The 17300-nt window shown below is 35.7% G+C and overlaps 1 protein-coding gene and 1 long non-coding RNA gene across 4 annotated transcripts in view; one reads left to right on the forward strand and one right to left on the reverse strand.

The window, feature by feature from the left end:
* The window catches only part of LOC114915644 (uncharacterized), a 101654-nt gene that overhangs the window by 51395 nt on the left and 32959 nt on the right, over nt 1–17300 (forward strand). The window lies entirely within an intron of this gene.
* On the reverse strand, nt 15692–17266 carry LOC145953863 (uncharacterized). The gene is made up of 2 exons (XR_014431095.1): nt 16786–17266; nt 15692–15906 (listed from the first exon to the last, which is right to left on the reverse strand). It is a non-coding gene; the product is annotated as an uncharacterized LOC145953863 (long non-coding RNA).

Genomic DNA, 17300 nt, shown 5'->3' on the forward strand with positions numbered 1-17300 from the left:
GTGAGTCAGTAGTGGTTGGTCTAGAGTTAGTTCTTCAGACTACTGAGATGGTGAGATAGATTCAGGAAAGGTTGAAGGCTACCCAGAGTTGATGAAAGTCCTATGCTGATAGGAGGAGGAGACCTCTAGAATTTGAAGAGGGAGAGCATGTGTTTCACGTTTCACAGTTGAGGAACTACATCAGAGACCTGAGTCAAGTGGTAGAGCTGGATGAGGTGCAAGTTAGAGAGAACTTGACCTATGAGAAGAGATTGGTAGCTGTGGTTGATCACAAGTTGAAGAAGCTTTGTGGCAAGCCCATCAGCTTGGTGAGGATTGTTTGGGATGCAGCTACTTGTGAGGTTACCTGTGAGGTGGAGAGTCAGTTCACGGAACAGTATTCATTCCTCTTTTCAGGTAGACCTATTTTCGAGAACAAAAATTCCTGTTGTTGGGGAGTATTGTAACGTTAAAAAAAATCAGTAGCCAGAACGGGCCGTTCCCAAATTGGAACGGGCCGTTCCAAACTACTGATTTGGCCTTTCAAAAATGAAGGAGAACGGGCCGTTCTGGAAGGAGAACGGGCCGTTCCGGATGAGTCCCGGAACGGGCCATTCTGATTTTAGAACGGGCCGTTCTGGGCGTAGTTTTTGTGCGTGATTTGGGAGTTCAGAACGGGCCGTTCTGAACTCGGTACGGGCCATTCTGGGCCAATTCGAAAGTCTATAAATAGGGGTTGGGGGCCTTCAGGGAAATGGGAGTTTTTAGAGAGAAGTTTTAGAGAGAAGGTCTCTGGGTCAGTGAGCTCCTTTCTCTCCCAAATTTCTCTGTTTAACTCCTTTTCTCCTCTAGATTAATAACTCCTTCTATCTTTTCTTGAAATTTAGATTAGAAAGCTTGTTTTGGGAGGACTGAAGTTCCGAGTTGAGCCTCGAGGGGAAATTCTACTTTTGTTCAGTCTTTGGCTATCTGAGTCAATCCTCAGGTAAGGGAAGCTAGAATGGTTGTTGTGTAGGTTGCATGTGAGTTTAGAAACTCAATAGGTGCGTGAATGTTGAGAATCCATAGATGATTGAAGAAAATCTCATCTTTTGGGGTTTTGAGATGATTTTGATGATTTTGATGCATAGGTTGGATGCATGTGAGATTTGAGTTTATTTTGAGTTGTATGGAGCCTATGTATTGTGTTTTGTGTTTGCATGTGGTTGGATTTGTTGGTTTGGATGAGAGTTTCTGAACTCTCTGACTGGGATTAGGCTAGGCGCAGGTTGAGTGCGCCAGGCATGGAAGAGCTTAGGGCTTTCAGGTTGGGATTAGGCTGGGCGAGCTCAGGCTACGCTGAGCGTAAATATGTTAAAAGTTAAAATGTTAGATCATATATGTGTGATATATGATGTATGATGCATTATTGCATGTGATTTCTTATGACATATGTATGATTGTTGATCATGATGGTGGGCAGACCATTATGATGTATGATGCATGATTGCATGTGATGCCTATGGCATGAGTCTAGCCTAGGACTTGAGGAGAGAAAAAATATTTTCGAACTGGAAGAGCTCACATAGAGTCTCTTGAGAGTGGTGCTTGGATAGGCCACTGATATATGAGAGTGGTGCTCTGGGAGGCCACTGGATCTGGGAGAGTGGTGCTCAGATAGGCCACTGGGTTGGGTGAGTCTCCTCTAAGTCCTTAGCTAGTGTTGGAGCGGGGTATAAGGTCGAGGGTTATTCCCTTAACCAAGTACTCGGGAAGGTGCGTGGATCCTTGCGGATAGTCGGTGGGCAAACTCCACAATTGACTTGGTTAATGCATGCCAAGGTCGTGGTAAGCCCGTACCCAGCTGTGCTATACCTGACGGTGGATCTGGACTTCCAAGTGTGTAAGTGACATCATCCGAGTAAACCCGAGGGAGGATTATATCCTGTTTAGCTGTGACCGAGCGGGCGCTTTGGGCGTGAAAACGGTTGGTGTGGTTTTGGTAGGATGGAATGTCACTTATACAGCTCTATTGTTATGGAGATCTCCTAGGTGTATGCGTGACGACGCATTAGATGATTGATATGCATTGATATCTGTCATGAGATGCATTTACTACATGATTATTAATATGATGAAGTGTGGTGTTTGACTTCATGATTGGTGCATTGTATGTTATGCATGAGTAGTATTGGATAGAGTGTATGGTGAGACTCTATGAATATGATTAATGGTTGGATGATTGTGTAATATAGATTATAGTTCAATACTTGTATGATTGATTTGTGAATTCTAGCTTACCCTTCTGTTTTCCATGTGGTGGAACTGCGATGATCATACTTGGTATGGGAGCAGGTCAGGGCTAGCTTGGAGTTGAGGTGTCCGCTGCGAGACGGGGAGCTTTAATCCTCGTGTTAGGGTTACCATTTTAGGTAACGATTTTGTCTATGTTTGACCGACACTAGGGAATATTATTTTTGGGATGACTGTACATATATGGCGTATTATTTTGTATTTAAGAAATTTAGTTATTTTTATTCCTATATATATACCGTATGTATGAGTTATCCAACTTAATATTTTCTTAGTTCACTAGTAGTAGTGCGATTCCATTAAGTGTAGAGACATGGCGGGTCGTTACACTTTTATGGTATCAGAGCCGGTCAAGTCTTTTAGGATACTCTGTGGGGAGTGATCCTTCTAGGTTTCTGTTGTGTCATATCTCTGATATTTGTTAGTATTGGTGAGTTGTAGTGGTGATGTGTTAGTAAAAAAATGTTTGAATTCTTTTAGTATGGTGAGGTCTCAGTTTGATCATATCACTAGGGCTATGGAGATGATGGCCATGGTGATGCGATAACAAAGTGCTCACTTTGCTTAGATGGAGGCGGGTAGAGTTGCGGTTGAGGCAACTAGACCGGTGGTCTCTCAAGATGGGAGAGATTTAGTAGAGTTCAGGAGATGTTACTCTCATCAGTTCAAGGGGGGATTCAGATCCCGATGTGATATATTTGTGGTTGTGTGAGATGAGAAGATTTTCAATGTTTTGGGATTTTTTGAGGAGAGGAAGTTGGCCTATGCAGTATACATGCTGGTGGCGAGATTGTGTACTGGTGGAGAGACACCAGGTAGATGATAGAGAACAAAGGTGTGGTTATAGATTGGGATTGCTTCAAGATAATTTTATTGGAGAAGTATTTCTCGGACAGCGTTAGATATGCTAAGGAAGCTGAGTTCATGAAACTGCAACAGGGGAGCATGTCTGTTCCAGATTATGCTACGAGGTTTGAGCATCTGGCTTGTTTCTACTCTCAGGCCGTATCTGAGGCTTGGAGATGTAGGAAGTTGCGGAGGGGTTGAGGCATGAGCTGAAGAGAGTCATAGTCCCTATGTCCATAGTGGAGTTTCCTGCCTTGGTTGAGAAGGCAAAGACTGTTGAGAGATTGGAAGGTGGTGGTAGCAGTGGTAAGGCTGCTAGAGTTCAGGAGAGGAAGCCAGCAGAGGGGACCCTATGACAGACCTGTACAGTCTCAGAGAGTAGCTGTTAGTAGGAGACCTCGTCCTGCTACTCCTCAGGGTGGAGCACAGTCGGTGCGGTGCTACAGATGTGGAAGAGCACATGTGGTTAGAGATTGTCCTCATCCGGGGAATGTTTGCTTCAGATGTGGTAGGCCAGGCCACATCTCTAGAGATTGTCAGACACCGTCGACTTTATCTGGAAGTGTCCCGGGGCCATCCAGGCCTACAACTGTAGGGAGAGTGCTTGCATTGTCAAGTGTAGAGACTTCCACTTCATCAGATTTGGTGAAGAGGAAGGGGAAAGCAGCAGGTGAGGATGTTTTATTTTTGTTCGATTCTGGTGCCATGCATTCTTTCATTTCTTTTGATTGTGTGGAGAGATTGGATTATCGGTGTCTGCATGGCACGTTGATTTGTATGTATCTATTATGACTTCAATTTTTTTGGTGACATCGGAGATACATGTGAGATGCCCGATAGAGGTGTTTGGTAGGAGGTTCTGAGTGAACCTGATTGTGTTGTTCATGGTAGATGTTGACATAATCTTAGGGATGGATTGGTTATCTGCCTATCACATCCTTATAGATTGTGCTCGAAGAGAGTTGGTATTTCCTCAGTTAGAGGATGAGGTGTTGTTGTCAGCGGGTCAGGCTGAGTAGTTGATGAGAGATAGAGCTGAGTGCTTCATGTTGTTTGTCGTTTTAAATGATTGAGATGATGAGGGCCATCACTGGGATTGAGATTGTCAGTGAGTTTCCTGAGGTGTTCCCAGATGATGTGCCGGGACTGTCAGCTATGCGTGATGTTGTATTTACCATTGACCTGGTATTGGTGCAAGATCAGTATCAGTGGCTTTTTATAGGATGGTTCAAGCTGAGTTGGTAAAGCTGAAGAAACAGATTGAGGATTTGTTGGAGAAACAGTAGTGAGGTCCAATGTTTCTCCTTGGGGTGCCCTGGTACTGTTAGTAGAGAAAGGTGGTGGGGTCGTTTGTGTGATTATCGGCAACTGAATAAGTTGACAATAAGGAATGAGTATCCGCTTTTGAGAATTGATGATTTGATGGATTAGCTGGGGGGAGCTTCGATGTTTTGATGATTGATTTAAGATTCAGATGCCATCAGATCAGGGTAAAGGAGAGTGACATATCGAAGACTATTTTTCAGGACTAGGTATGGTCATTATGAGTGCGTAATGATGTATTTCGGTGTCACTAATGTTCCAATAGTGTTCATGGATTACATGAACAGGATCTTTAGACCGTTCTTGGACAGATTTGTGGTGGTCTTCATTGATGATACATTAGTGTATTCTAGATCTTTGGAGGATCACCGTGAGCATCTGAGGTTGGTTTTAGAGGTGTTGAGGGAGAGGTAGTTGTATGCCAAGCTGTCCAAGTGTGAGTTTTGGTTGTCTGAGGTGAGATTTGGGGCATGTGATATCGATAGAGGGGGTTGCAGGGGATCCAGCCAAGGTGGAGGTTGTGATCCAGTGGGAGCGTCAGAGGACTGTTACGGGGATTAGGAGTTTTGTTGGGTTAATGGGTAACTATCAGAGATTCATGAAAAGTTTCTCTCGAATAGTAATGCCTTTGACTTAACTGACTTGGAAAGATCAGCTTTTAGTTTGGATGGACGCTTGTGAGCAGAGTTTTCAGGAATTGAAGGGGTGATTGACTACTTCTCTAGCTTTGGTGTTACCTGACACTGGTGAGTATTTTGATGTGTGTTGTAATGCTTCTCTCCAGGGGTTGGATTGTATATTGATGCAGGAAGGGAGAGTAGTAGCGTATGCTTCGAGGCAACTTAAGACTCTTGAGAGGAATTATCCTACTCATGATTTGGGAGTTGCAGCTGCGGTGTTTGCCTTGAAGTCATGGAGGCACTATCTGTATGGTACGAGATTCAGGGTATTTAGTGATCAGAAGGAGTTGAATATGAGGCAGAGAAGGTGGATGGAATTCCTAAAGGACTTTGATTTTAAGTTGATGTATCATCCTGGGAAGGTGAGTGTGGTAGCGGATGTATTGAGTAGGAAATCCATTCATGTGTCAGCTATGTTGATTAAGGAGTTAGAGCTGATTGAGTAGTTTAGAGATTTGAGACTAGAAGTGGAGGTTGTCCAAGATCACATTAGTTGCGGTATGATCACCATAACTAATGAGTTCTTGAGACAGGTGGGAACTAAGCAATTACAAGATCTATAATTGTTGAGGATTTTGGGATTGCTTGGTATTAAGAGGGCAGCAGGGTTTGAGCTTAGTGATTTGAGCTTAGTGCTGATGGAGATTTTCGAGTGGAAGTGTGATAATGTCACTAAGGACTTTGTGGTTCGGTTGCCTAGGACAGCTAGGAACAATGAATCTATCTGAGTGATTGTTGATAGGTTGACAAAGTGTGCGCACTTTCTTCCTATCAAGAGGTGGTCCTTGGAGAGGCTTGCACAGTTGTATATCAGAGAGATAGTACGGTTGCATGGAGTGTCTTACAGTATTATCTCTGACAGAGATCCAAGGTTTACTTCCCGGTTGGCAGACTCTGCATCAGGCTTTGGGAACAAGGTTGAGGTTGAGCTCTGTTTATCATCCACAGATAGATGGTCAGTCGGAGAGGACAATTCAGTCAATGGAGGATCTCTTGAGAGCTTATGTGTTGGATCATCTGGGTAGCTGGGAAGAGGGGTTACCATTGGTAAAGTTTATTTATAATAACAGTTATCACTTGATTATTAGCATGACATCTTTTAAGGCTTTGTATGGTAGGAGGTGTAGAACTCCATTATGTTGGTATCAGGAGGGTGAGTTAGTAGTGGTTGGTCTAGAGTTAGTTCTTCAGACTACTGAGATGGTGAGATAGATTCAGGAAAGGTTGAGGGCTACCCAGAGTTGATGAAAGTCCTATGCTGATAGGAGGAGGAGACCTCTAGAATTTGAAGAGGGAGAGCATGTGTTTCACGTTTCACAGTTGAGGAACTACATCAGAGACCTGAGTCAAGTGGTAGAGCTGGATGAGGTGCAAGTTAGAGAGAACTTGACCTATGAGAAGAGATTGGTAGCTGTGGTTGATCACAAGTTGAAGAAGTTTTGTGGCAAGTCCATCAGCTTGGTGAGGATTGTTTGGGATGCAGCTACTTGTGAGGTTACCTGTGAGGTGGAGAGTCAGTTCACGGAACAGTATTCATTCCTCTTTTCAGGTAGACCTATTTTCGAGGACGAAAATTCCTGTTGTTGGGGAGTATTGTAACGTTAAAAAAAAAATTAGTAGCCAGAACGGGCCGTTCCCAAATTGGAACGGGCCGTTCCAAACTACTGATTTGGCCTTTCAAAAATGAAGGAGAACGGGCCGTTCTGGAAGGAGAACGGGCCGTTCTGGAAAGGAGAACGGGCCGTTCCGGATGAGTCCCGGAACGGGCCGTTCTGATTTTAGAACGGGCCGTTCTGGGCGTAGTTTTTGTGCGTGATTTGGGAGTTCGGAATGGGCCGTTCTGAACTCGGTACGGGCCGTTCTGGGCCAATCCGAAAGTCTATAAATAGGGGTTGGGGGCCTTCAGGGAAATGGGAGTTTTTAGAGAGAAGTTTTAGAGAGAAGGTCTCTGGGTCAGTGAGCTCCTTTCTCTCCCAAATTTCTCTGTTTAACTCCTTTTCTCCTCTAGATCAATAACTCCTTCTATCTTTTCTTGAAATTCAGATTAGAAAGCTTGTTTTGGGAGGACTGAAGTTCCAAGTTGAGCCTCGAGGGGAAATTCTACTTTTGTTCAGTCTTTGGCTATCTGAGTCAATCTTCAGGTAAGGGAAGCTAGAATGGTTGTTGTGTAGGTTGCATGTGAGTTTAGAAACTCAATAGGTGCGTGAATGTTGAGAATCCATAGATGATTGAAGAAAATCTCATCTTTTGGGGTTTTGAGAGGATTTTGATGATTTTGATGCATAGGTTGGATGCATGTGAGATTTGAGTTTATTTTGAGTTGTATGGATCCTATGTATTGTGTTTTGTGTTTGCATGTGGCTGGATTTGTTGGTTTGGATGAGAGTTTCTGAACTCTCTAACTGGGATTAGGCTAGGCGCAGGTTGAGTGCGCCAGGCATGGAAGAGCTTAGGGCTTTCAGGTTGGGATTAGGCTGGGCGAGCTCAGGCTACGCCGAGCGTAAATATGTTAAAAGTTAAAATGTTAGATCATATTTGTGTGATATATGATGTATGATGCATTATTGCATGTGATGTCTTATGACATGTGTATGATTGTTGATCATGATGGTGGGCAGACCATTATGATGTATGATGCATGATTGCATGTGATGCCTATGGCATGAATCTAGCCTAGGACTTGAGGAGAGAAAAAATATTTTCGAACTAGAAGAGCTCACATAGAGTCTCTTGAGAGTGGTGCTTGGATAGGCCACTAATATATGAGAGTGGTGCTCTGGGAGGCCACTGGATTTGGGAGAGTGGTGCTCAGATAGGCCACTGGGTTGGGTGAGTCTCCTCTAAGTCCTTAACTAGTGTTGGAGCGGGGTATGAGGTCGAGGGTTATTCCCTTAACAAAGTACTCGGGAAGGTGCGTGGATCCTTGCGGATAGTCGGTGGGCGAACTCCACAATTGACTTGGTTAATGCATGCCAAGGTCGTGGTAAGCCCGTACCCAGCTGTGCTATACCTGACGGTGGATCTGGACTTCCAAGTGTGTAAGTGACATCATCCGAGTAAACCCGAGGGAGGATTATATCCTATTTAGCTGTGACCGAGCGGGCGCTTTGGGCGTGAAAACGGTTGGGGTGGTTTTGGTAGGATGGAATGTCACTTATACAGCTCTATTGTTATGGAGATCTCCTAGGTGTATGCGTGACGACGCATTAGATGATTGATATGCATTGATATCTGTCATGAGATGCATTTATTGCATGATTATTAATATGATGAAGTGTGGTGTTTGACTTCATGATTGGTGCATTGTATGTTATGCATGAGTAGTATTGGATAGAGTGTATGGTGAGACTCTATGAATATGATTAATGGTTGGATGATTGTGTAATATAGATTATAGTTCTATACTTGTATGATTGATTTGTGAATTCTAGCTTACCCTTCTGTTTTCCATGTGGTGGAACTGCGATGATCATACTTGGTATGGGAGCAGGTCAGGGCTAGTTTGGAGTTGAGGTGTCCGCTGCGAGACGGGGAGCTTTGATCCTCGTGTTAGGGTTACCATTTTAGGTAACGATTTTGTCTGTGTTTGACCGGCACTAGGGAATATTATTTTTGGGATGACTGTACATATATGGCGTATTATTTTGTATTTAAGAAATTTAGTTATTTTTATTCCTATATATATATCGTATGTATGAGTTATCCAACTTAATATTTTCTTAGTTCACTAGTAGTAGTGCGATTCCATTAAGTGTAGAGACATGGCGGGTCGTTACAGACACTATGGTCAGAAAACATTGGTTGACACTAAGGCCAAAAACAGGGACTAGCACAAGTCTAGAAACAATGGTTAGCATTAGCTAGATTGATTTCTCATGTTTCACCACTTAAACAAGAAAGTATGGTATTATGTCAAGATATAACAATTTGGGTATGAGCTTACCACAACATTAGTCTACAACACTAAGCCACCTATGGGATTAGCCCACCGACTACCCTCTGAATACCACAACCCTCCGATACTAGGTTAAAGACTAAGTCTTCGACCAGATACTTTACTCGATTGGTCACTTGTAATCAGTATAGCTCGACCTGACCCCTATATTGTGGTTGCTTCATACACGGGTGTCTCGACCTTGCCCACACACGTGTGTCTCGACCTTGCCCACACACGGTTTACCACGTAGAACCTAGAAGAGACAACTAAAAATAACATACCCATTCAGAAGCCAACTCACGTATTGAAGGGTGCAACACAACTTATATCCACACAATGGGATATAAGGTTCATAAACATCTTTAACTCTCCTCTAGTTTCTACGTATCATAACTAAGATATGTATCTAACTCACATATTTATAATTTATCAACTTAACAACTTATTCATCTTTCAGCATTTAACTTAACAGCTTTAACAACATGCAAAGTCCAGCTTTCGACTTCACATCATGTCAACTTAAACAACATAACCAACATATATCCTTAAAATATTCACATCTTGAGAAAACAACATCATACATCAACTTAACATCTAGAATGACTTACAACTTTACAACTTTCAACTTTAACAACTGTCAGTATCCATCTCACAACTATAGGGCAATTTAAAACATCAAAGTAATATAAAAAAACTCAACATCAAATTAGCTTTACAACTTTAAACACATCAATAGAAATGACATCTTGACAATCAAGTGAAAACAGCCAAACAATTTAGCAACTGAATAACTTAAGGCAAAACCAACAACATGTACAGTAGTTTAGCATATAAACTTCAATCACAACTTAAACAACTTTAAACATCCTCATACATCATAATCCATATAAAAATTTCATCATACAATTGCTTGGGACACCATGTATTACCATATGCTATAAAGGAATTGGCACATATCATTTTCAACATGAAATCAACAATTAGCAAACCAATGCTCATTATCATTTTAAATACACAAAGATAGCACACTAATGCTAATTATCATCACCCTACATCACAAAACATGCAATAAACACAAGTATTTTGTTCATGTTCACCAAATTCACCTATCATACAACATGATCAACATGCAACTTATCCAAAGATCATTTATCCTACACTGACAACCTTCACATAAAATGACTTATAGGGAGTTATACTACTCTTATCATGCTTATACTTATCTCATAAGAAAGACAAGAAGATTTTCTACAACTTTCATGAAGAACTCAGGTTCTAATTCACTCATCTACCATGTTAAAAATGGTAAAAACCACAACAATTTACCTAAATCCTTATAGCTTGACCCTTGCTCACTAAAAAGGTCATAACTGGAGTTCTAAACCTCTTTTTTAGGTGATTCCAATGCCATTGGAAAGCTAACATCCAAGGCTACAACTTTCATGCAGACTTCAAGACCAAATTCGTCATCAATCCTTGTCACTGCAATGCTCAATTTATCACTCCAACTTTGGCTTTCTGCTAGTTTCATTTTCTTTCAGGCTGTAGCGCCCAACTTGGAGCTACAACGTTGGATTTATACTAGATCAGTTCCTCCCAAGGCTACAAAGCCCAACCTAGAGCTGCAACGTTGGATCTTGGCCTCCTTGTTTTCTCTCACAACTGCAGCACTGGTTTAGCACTCTAGCGCTGGTTTAGCGCTCCAACGCTAGTTTAGTGCTCTAGCGTTGAATGTAGAGCTTTCTGCACTTTCATGGCTTCCAACTTTCATTTTTCACCCATAATCCATCAATTTTACCCCTAAATATGATCTACCTTCATAATCTCTACTCATTTTGTTCATACAACCCAGAAAACCCAAAAATTTCAACATGCATGCATCAAGATTTCAAAGAATCATCTTATTCTTCAAAAAAACTCAAAACTCCATTCTTCTAACTCAAAACCCCTCAAATTCATCCCCTTTCAGCCAACGCATCAAACCACATACAACTCATTGCTACACTCAACATTAAATCAACAAAGTTTTTAGCTTCCTTTACCTCGGAAGGGAAGAAAATTCGACTTCGTGCTATCCGAGGAAGAAGAGAACAGGGATGATAATTTGACTTTGGAGCTTTGAAGCTTCCTTGCACTCCTAAAGTTCAACAACCTTTGAGAACCCAAAAATGAAAGAGTTTAGAGGGAGGAAGGAGTAGAATGAAGAAAAGAGAGGGAGAAATCTCAGGTCTTACAAGGTGTTTTGTTGTTACAAACTTAACTTACTTCATTTTTTTTATATTAAAAACGATGCAACAAATTAAAATAAAATATTATTTTTTCAAGATCTAGACACAAATCACAATGATTGATTTTTTAAGTTTGATCTGTTTGATTATAAAATATTTTTACAACACAATTTTTGGTCATTTTTTTTAAATTGCAATCATATTTTATAAATTTTGACACTGTAGATAACAACAATCGATTTTTTGTATCTTTGACAACTTTCTTAATTCATAAATAGAGATATTTAGTTTTTTAATTTTAAAAATATAAAATTTTATTTTTACCATCAAATTGACATCTATTAGTCATTATTAAATTTTAACATTTACTCATATTTAAGTGATGTTATTTAGTAACATAACATTTAGAAATTAAAAGAAATTAAAAATATATGTAAATAAGATTTTTATTGATAAAATAAATATCAAGTACTTGTAAAAATAAATATAAATGAATTTTTTGTATATTATTTTTTTAATTTTTATCCATATTTACCACGTTGTTAAATATTATGTCACTTAAGTTGTGACATATCACTAAATAACATCAAAATTTAATAATTAACAAACATCAAATTAATAATAAGATCAAAATTTCATATTTTTAAAGATCAATGATCATCAAATTAATGGTAAGACAAAAATTTTATATTTTTAAAATAAGATACCTATATTTTAAAATAGAATTAAAATTGCATATTGACAAAAAAAACTAATAATATAATTTAGCCTAAATATTTCACAATTATTTTATTATATAACTTAATAAAATATTTTTTCATTAATTTCAATTTCTTCAATATATTATATCTATTTATTTATGGAGTGAACACCACGGATAAATATCTGTAGTAACCCAATTTTGTCCAGAAAATATTAATTTTGTTTTTAAAATAATAACAAAAAAAGTATATAAAAAAGGTTATAACTAATACAAATAAAGTATTAAAATAAAATGAGTTTCAATTTGAATTTTATGAACAATAATCATTCAAAAAGAGATATGTGCAGAAGATATCCGATTTCCATCCGCAACACGTAAAGTGATAGATACGCATTTATTGCGTAGGCTACGATTGCCGCTGCAAGAAAAACAAAAATGGCTATTTCAACTTTTGATTGAAAAAAGCAAGCTCAGGTAGGGTGGAGGAGGAGTTTTTTTTGGGAACTTCTTTTTCATGTCATTCTCTCGAGGCCAACGGGAGGGTTCTTGATAACCAGCACTCAAGCACAGCCTCAGGAGACTTTTCTTTCACACACAAGAACACTTGCAAGTTGCCTAACAACATTGACCTCCTTCCATCACATTCATGGCTTTGAGTGCACCAGCCATGTTCATTTGTTTTGATCCACCATGACCACCCAACACCTTCAAATTAAATGACAACCTAAATGACTCAAGCTTCCATGATTTCTCTGTTCCTTACATAATCTATGCACAATCCCTCACTTCTTCCCGACAACATTCATCATTCTAAGAGTATGCTAGCCATTATTCTTCACAAGCTAAAACACTATACACCACTTCTACCATGACTGACACACTTTTGTATACGCTAATGTGCGAACTAGAATCTCAAATCAAACTGCCAAACATACCATGCATATTCATCACGTCCGAAGACTCCGAACCTGGCAGCCCCTTGCGTTTTCATTTTCTGCATTTGGTCAAAGACATCTTGGCTCGAAGGTTCGTTGTCTTTGCATGCGAATCATGAAACCGAAAGTGTTCTAAAGTCTCAAGTCTTCACTGTGGTCCATGGCTGTTGGTTTGCTTCATATTAGCGACTTCATCGAACTTTTCCACAGCCATTCATTGTTTACCAACCATGTCATCCGAAGCTAAAATAGCATTACAGGCTCTACAGGTCTCATCTTTCTTTTCTCCTTGATTATTTTGTTTTATTTTCACCGTTCAAAATATCTTCCCACGTACATATATATTTTGATAGTAGTTCAACTTCTTATTTTACTCCTTATTTTATATATATATATATATATATATATATATATATATATATATATATATATATATATATTTATGCCTCTAGTATCCATTTCTTCGTGAGCAATATGTTGGGATGTGACTCATGCAGCACCCTTCCTCTTAAATTTATTATCCTACGTTGTTGAAACGGATTCAAATAATAATAATAATAATATCAATAATAATAATAATAATATAATAAATATAATACTTATAATTATAATTAATAATATTAATATTAATAACTATGAGATTCTAATATTTATATTAATTTTTAAAAAAGAATTATTGAAATGTGACATTATCTTGATTTTAAAGTTTAAAAGTGTAAGTTGTGACAATTTGTTATCTTAAGATCTTTTTTATTTAAATTTAAAATATAATTAAATATTAAAAAAATATTACCACAATATTCAATATAAATATTTGAAGTTATTGTATCAAAAATTTTATTAGAGGAATAGTTAATTAATAAATAGTTAATTAGATGTGATATCTTTTTAACCTTTGAATTTAAAATCCAAATTGTGACAATTTGATATTTTTAAATTTTTTCTCAAAAATAAAAAATATCTAATTAGAAAATCTTTTAAGATAATAATATCTATAGCAATAATTACAATTAAAATTTTATTGAATTGACTTTGGTGTACACCTTAGTCAATTTTATATTTTTAAGGTGAATGAGCTGAGACAGTTCAAGAATCCTATATTTAACAAAAATAAAATTTAATTAAAAAATATCAACACACAAATATTTTTTTACAAAGAACTATGTGACTCTGATTCTTCATTACACATGGAGATACGTAGGAGTAAGAAATAAATCTTGTAGAGCCAAAAAAATAAAAAATATATTATCTTCCTTTTTATATAACAATAATAATTTTAATATTTTTTTAATACATTAGTTAAATTAGTTAAATAAAATATATTTGATTATTTTAGTGAGATAAATATTTTATAAATTACAAATAATTTGTTTAATTAATTAAAGGTAATCGTCTAATTAGGACGAACGTTGTGAGGTGTTAATACCTTCCTCACACGTAATCGACTCCTAAACTCAAAAATCTGATTTTCGTAGACCATTTTCTACTTTATAATTTTTTCAATATTTTTTCGTAAAAAACAATATTGGTGACGGCTCCTTATTTTTCAATTTATTTTTCGTCGTCCCGTCACAATCTCAGTTGTGACAATATCTAATTATAATTTTATGTTAGAATTATTCTATATTAGTTGTTATTATTTAATTATAACATGACATAAATTCCAATGAAATTAATTCATCAATTATTGTAATATATTATTTTAATTAATTAAATTAAATTATTTAAATGAATATTATCCATTTACATGATTTATTCTTTTAACCCAAAAAGGTTAAATTTATGGTTTCATGAATTTCTTTTCTTTAATAATATAATTTATTTTAAGAAAAATTGAATTATTTCTAATTTAATTTCTCAAATTAGAATAATTTTAATTTTATTAATTAATTTAAAATGTGAAACTTATCTTATTAAATTAACTTACACGAAAAATATAAAACTTAAAGACTATAAACAAAGTAGAAATTTTCAAAAAAAAAATAAGTTAAATGTGTAATTAATTTTTTTTAAAATGTAATATTATATTATTTTATAGTATCTTATTAGACTCATTCTCACTCTTTATTTTATATGTTTGTGACTTTTTTTTCATTTAATAAATATGTATATAACTCTTTTTTACAAGATCAATTTTTGTAGGGATATAGATTAGTTTAACACCTAATGGTTGACATTTTATTGTTTGTTCTAACTAAAGTTAAATGCAATAGCTTTTATGTAAGTTTAAATAGACAAAGTTTATGTTTTAAGTCAATAATAAAAGAATTAAAATGTGTTTCAAAATGAAAAATGATAAAAATGATAATTGATACAGAAGGATCAAATTTATTTAAATTTTAAAAATAAATATTTTGAAAAATAAAATCTTAAAAATAAAACAAAATATAAAAAAAAGATAATTATTTTTAATTGTATCCATATTTTGACATAGTGACCTAACACAACAATTCCTTTTTTCCCTTCTAAAATTATTCACGATTTAGGGTTTAAGGTTTAATCTTTGGAGAACAATGTCATTACAAAGATTCAGGTTTTCTCCCTTTCTCTCTATCTCTCTCTTTCCAAAGTTTCTTCTAATTACAGCAAAATTTCTCATTTTGTTTTTGTACTTACTTTTTGATGCGGTAACAGATTTGAGTAGCAATGTCTTTGTTAATATTAAGATCAAGGTTTTTTGTAACGCCCAATTCTTACACTCAACAGTAAAAATTATAATATACTTATAATATTTCTGCAATTATAGCATTAACAAAAAAAAATAAAAGTAAAGAAAAGAATATCTTGTGAATTTAATAAATGACATATGGTTCTAAAATATCTAGAATAACGTATTATTTTACACAGCATTTCTTTCTTTCAATTCTATTACAATAATAAATAAAATTATAACAGATTCATCAAATAGCCTCCACATTCTCATTTCCTTCCAAGAAAAAGCTATATCAACTGCAAAATGATCTGGAATCCCAAGTAGATCCATCTATTTTATAATATTTTTAATTTTAAAAACAAAGAAAAGAAAGGAGTAAGAACAATATCCAATAAATACAATAATTCGAACGAATAAACATAATTATTTATAAACAAAATTTTAACATATATATATATATATATAAATATATATACAGATTTAAATATTAGATTTTCTTGATACAATAAAATTTGAATTATACTTGTAGTGACTAGTCAGGATAAATGAGCATCATTATAACACCAACCAAAAATTATTCCACCTCCATTTCTTACTCATTTAAATCCCCAAGGTTAAACCTCCAGCTACAAATAATTCAAACTTTATCGTCTATGGCCATAGAGTATTAATTATCTTTAAAATGAGTAAAAGACATTTTAACAAATTATATTAATCATAAAAAAAAAATTACTCAAAATAGATTTAAGAATAATCATAGAATAAGTAATAGTAATTAAAGGTTAAACAAATATATGAGGTTAGAAACACCCCACTAAATAATAACGTAAATAAATAAACATAATAATTAAAAGTTAAATAGTTAGATGAGGTTAGGAACACCTCACTGAATAAATATAACAATAACATAGTAATTAAAAGTTAAGTAGTTAGATGAGGTTAGGAACACCTCACTGAATAAATATATAAATATAGTGAAGTTAGAAACACTTCACTGAATAAATATATAAATATAGTGAAGTTAGAAACACTTCACTGAATAAATATATAAATATAGTGAAGTTAGAAACACCTCACTGAATAAATATATAAATATAGTGAGGTTAGGGGCACCCCACTAAATAAATAAAATCAAATAAATGCATAAATAATTACACATAATTAATAGTATATAAAATTTTAAAAAGATAAGGTTCTCCTCCCCCTTACCTAGATAAACAAGAGCTACCACTTGAGCAGAACCTCCTCTGTTAGATTCCCTCTCTCTTTCCTCTCTCTATTTCTCCAGAATTTCCTTCTCTCTAGAATTCTAAATTTTCAAAACCTTAGGCCCCTATTTATAGAAATTTTGAAATTACTATGCACTATGCACTATTCATTAAAATAATATTATAAATTACTATGCACTATTCATTAAAATATTAAAATTAATTAAAAAATTGAAACTTGCTTCCCTCGTGGTTTCCTTAGCAGCCATTTACTATTCACATATACGTATACATGAATAGTAAAATACGTATATGTAAATAGTAAAAATACGTATACATAAATAGTAAAATACGTATACGTAAATAGTAAAATACGTATAAAAATATGATAATCCTTCTAATAATCCCAATACATAAGAATAAAATTTTTGGGATGTTACAGTATTCATAAATACGTATACATGAATAGTAAAATATGTATATGTGAATAGTAAAATACATAAATAAAATAAATAC

This window comes from Cajanus cajan, chromosome 1 (genome assembly GCF_000230855.2).
Source record: "Cajanus cajan strain Asha chromosome 1, NIPB_CcT2T_4, whole genome shotgun sequence".
Taxonomy (NCBI): Eukaryota; Viridiplantae; Streptophyta; class Magnoliopsida; order Fabales; family Fabaceae; genus Cajanus; species Cajanus cajan.